Source organism: Lutra lutra, chromosome 8 (genome assembly GCF_902655055.1).
Source record: "Lutra lutra chromosome 8, mLutLut1.2, whole genome shotgun sequence".
In the NCBI taxonomy this organism is placed as follows: domain Eukaryota; kingdom Metazoa; phylum Chordata; class Mammalia; order Carnivora; family Mustelidae; genus Lutra; species Lutra lutra.
Window position 1 is genome coordinate 35,733,799 of NC_062285.1, and position 4,255 is coordinate 35,738,053.

Below are 4,255 nucleotides of genomic sequence, written 5' to 3' on the forward strand. Positions count from 1 at the left end.
TTCCTCCCCCCTCTCTCTCTGTTTGCCTCTCCGCCTACTTGTGATCTCTGTCTGTCAAATAAATAAATTAAATCTTAAAAAAAAAAAAAGAAAAGAAGTTCAGACTTCCAAAATGTCACAAAAATGGCATTGAGAGTTCCTGTATGCGCTTTACCATATTCCCCATGTTAACAGTTTACCCTTCTTGCTTTACCAGTTATCCTCTCTCTATATATATACACACGTAGACATATATAAGTATTGATAGATACAAGTATAGATAGAGATATACATATATAAGTCCAGACAGATGGATAGATATAATAATTTCTGATACATTTGAAAGTAAATTATGGACATGATGTCTTTTCATATCTAAAATGTTCAGTGTGCATTTGCCTTTTTTTTTTTAAAGAACATTTTTTTATATAACAATAGTACAATGATCAAATTTAGGAAATTAATGTTGGCATAATACTATTACCTAAACTTTGACCCTACTCAAATTTTATCAATCATCCCATTAATGTCCTTTATTCTATCTGGGGTCACATATTTCATTCAGCTATGATGTCTCCTTAGTCTTCTGTAATCTGGAACAGTTTCTCAGTATTTCTTTGTTTTTTATAACCTCGACACTTTTCAAGAGTAGAGGCTAGGTATTTTATAGAATTTCCCTCATTTTGGGTTTGTTTGATGTTTAAATTGAGGTTATGCATTTTTTGGCAGGAATACCACAGAAGGAAGGTTGTGTCCTTCTCAGTGCATCCTATCAGGCAGTAAATGATGCCCATTTGCGCCATTACTGGTAATATTAACTTTGGTCATTCACTATGCCGTATTTCTCCACTAGGAAGTTACTATTTTTCCCTTTGTAACAAGTAGGTATCTATTAGGTATATGCTTTGCAGATTCTTTTCTCAGTATGTGGCTTGCTTCTTCTTTTTAAAAATGATTTTATTTATTTTTAGAGAGAAAGCGAAAGCGAGAGAGATCACAGAGGGAGAGGGAGAAGCAGACTCACCACTGAGTGGAGAGCCCAGTGTGGGACTCGCTCTCAGGACCCTGAAATCATGACCTGAGCCTAAGGCAGATGCTTAACTAACTGAGCCACCCAGGCATCCTGCTTATTCTTTTTTTTTTTTTTTAAGATTTTATTTATTTGTTTGACAGATAGAGATCACAGGTAGGCAGAGAGGCAGGCAGAGAGAGAGAGCCCGATGTGGGTCTCGATCCCAGGACCCTGGGACCATGACCTGAGCCGAAGGCAGAGGCTTTAACCCACTGAGCCACCCAGGCGCCCCTGCTTATTCTTTTCTTAACAGTATCTTTCGATGAGTAGAAGTTTTAAATTATGGTGAAGTTGAATTTGTCAATTTTTTATAGTTGTTGCTTTTTGTGTGTTAAGAAATATTTATCTAGCTTCAAGTCACTAAGATATCCTTTTGTTTTTTTCTAGAAGCTTTATGGTTTTTTTTTTTTAGATTTGTTTATTGGGGTGCCTTGTGGTTCTTAAAAAATCTTTTATTTATTTATTTGAGAGTCAGAGAGAGTATGAGGGAAGGGAGGGGCATAGTGAGAAGGAGAGAATCCTCAAGTAGACTGCTTGCTGAACACTGAGCCTGACTCTGGACTCGACCCGAGGACCCTGAGATCATGATATGAGACAAAATCAAGTCGGTCACTTAACCAACTGAGCAACCCAGGCGCTGCTATAGTTTTATTTTTTTATTTTTTTTAAAGATTTTATTTATTTATTTGACAGAGAGAGATCACAAGTAGATGGAGAGGCAGGCAGAGAGAGAGAGAGAGAGAGGGAAGCAGGATCTCTGCCGAGCAGAAAACCCAATGTGGGACTCGATCCCAGGACCCTGAGATCATGACCTGAGCCGAAGGCAGTGGCTTAACCCACTGAGCCACCCAGGCGCCCTATAGTTTTATTTTTTATATTTTGGTCACCAATCCAATTAGTCTTTGTGAATGGTGTGAGGTAGGGGGTCAGGTTCATTTTTTCTGCCTATGGATAGCTAGTTGTTCCAGCACCATTGGTTGAAAATGATTTCCTAATTGGATTGCTTTGGCACCTTCACTGAAAATCAGTAACTGCATACATGTAGGTCTAGTTTTGAACTCTCTATTTTCTTTCTTTGTTATATTTGATTACCCTTATGTCTAGGCCCCATTTTTTTGCCATTTATCTATTTATTTATTTATTATTAACATATAATGTATTATTTGCCCCAGGTGTACAGGTCTGTGAATCATCAGGCTTAAGCGTTTCACAGCACTCACCATAGCACATCCCTTCCCCAATGTACATCACCCAGCCACCCTATCCCTACTGCCCCCCCCAGCCCCCAGCAACCCTCAGTTTGTTTCATGAGATTAAGAGTCTCTTATGGTTTGTCTTCCTCCCAATCGCATCTTGTTTCATTCCTTCCCTCCCAACCCCCCACAACCCCCCACCCTGTCTCCCAGACTCCTCATATCAAAGAGATCATATGACAATTGTCCCTCTCTGACTGACTTATTTCTCTCAGCATAATACCCTCTAGTTCCAACCACGTCGTTGCAAATGGCAAGATTTCATTTATTTTGATGGCTGCGTAGTATTCCATTGTGTATATACACCACATCTTCTTTATCCATTCATCTGTTGATTGACATCTAGGTTCTTTCCATAGTTTGGCTATTGTAGACATTGCTGCTATAAACATCAGGGTGCAAATGCCCCTTTGGATCACTACATTTATATCTTTAAGGTAATACCCAGTAGTACAATTGCTGGGTTGTAGCGTAGCTCTATTTTCAACTTTTTGAGGAAACTCCGTACTGTTTTTCAGAGTATAGAGCCCACTTTAAAACTAATTTTATAACTGGTTGATTCAACATAATCTGTCTGGGCCTCATGTCCTCATTTACACAATGAATTATTATAGCTACCTGATTTGTGAGACCTCATATCTATAAAATCTAGTAGTCCTCAGTTCTTAGCATTGCACCATTCTATTTGTGCCAGTAATTTTTTTGTACTGATTCTACAGCTTGCTGGTTTTGAAAGAAGTTTTATCATGATAAGGATCTGTGTGAATTCCTTTCTTTCCCATAACTCTAGTGTCTCATTTCTGCATCATAATTTCAGAAAAGCAGTTTGCATTATTTAATGTTGTCTAGTAACAGACTGATGTTGTCTGAGTAACAGACCCTGCTGTGTCTGGTTTCTGTGTTAGAAATGTCTTATAAGCAGAGACATCTGCCAAAAGTTAGGACCAGCTATGACAATAGGGTACTCTATAAATAGGATAACTACATAATTTATCTTGCAAATGAGGGCACTTTTGAGATTGAAAGGGATAATAAACTTAGTTCCCCTTGAGCTAAGTTTAACACTCTTAAATATTAGTAATTATATTATATATTAACCATATATTTTATTATATATTAATTATATTTATGATACATTAATTACACTTTATTTATATAATCTGATTATATATAATTATAAGATTATACGATTATTATTATTATTTTGTCCTCGAGGGGAGGACATCATTCCTGGAAGTACTACAATTCCTGGTTGATATGTGGAGTGGACGGCACAAGCTCCTTTTTGGTCTCCCTTCTCCAAAAATCCATTTAATGTGCTGTCATTGGATAGTGGATATAAATATTAAGCTGATAAGAACAGATACTATACTTGATCTTCACCAAAGGCTAAGAAGCGATGAAACGGGTAATTATTTTTTTTAAGATTATTTATTTATTTATTTATTTGACAGAGAGAGACAGAGAGAGACAGGGAGAGGAAACAGAAGCAGGAGGAGTGGGAAAGAGAGAAGCAGGTTGCCTGCTGAGCAGAGAGCCCAATGTGGGGCTCAATCCCAGGACCCTGGGATCATGACCTGAGCTGAAGGAAGACACTTAATGACTGAGCCACCCAGGCGCCCCAAATGGGTAATTATTAATAACTGTTCCAGGTCAACAGCTGTAAACCAGGAGTGCCCTGGTATGTATAGAAGCCCTGTCAATAAAAATCTTAGAACTCCAAGTCATTCGTTTAATAGCCATTTTTCAAATGCCTAAGTGCCAAGCTATGTATTAGGTGCTGGAGAGTCTAAGACAAACTGTGATTCCTGCCCTAAGGAGCTTTCAGTATAATGAGGGAAGCAGACAGAAAAGCCCAACAACTACAGTGAGGTATTTAAGTTCCATGACAGATATTTGTCCAGGGTTCCTAAGAAGGCAGGCAGAAAAGATACTTGAGCTAAGTTTTTAT

The 4,255-nt window shown here is 38.0% G+C and overlaps 1 non-coding gene across 1 annotated transcript; it reads right to left on the reverse strand.

Moving 5' to 3' along the window:
- Positions 1–3,518: 3,518 nt before the first annotated feature.
- LOC125108156 (U2 spliceosomal RNA) lies at positions 3,519–3,705 on the reverse strand. The gene has a single exon (XR_007129828.1). It is a non-coding gene; the product is annotated as a U2 spliceosomal RNA (small nuclear RNA).
- Between the last annotated feature and the right edge of the window lie 550 nt (positions 3,706–4,255).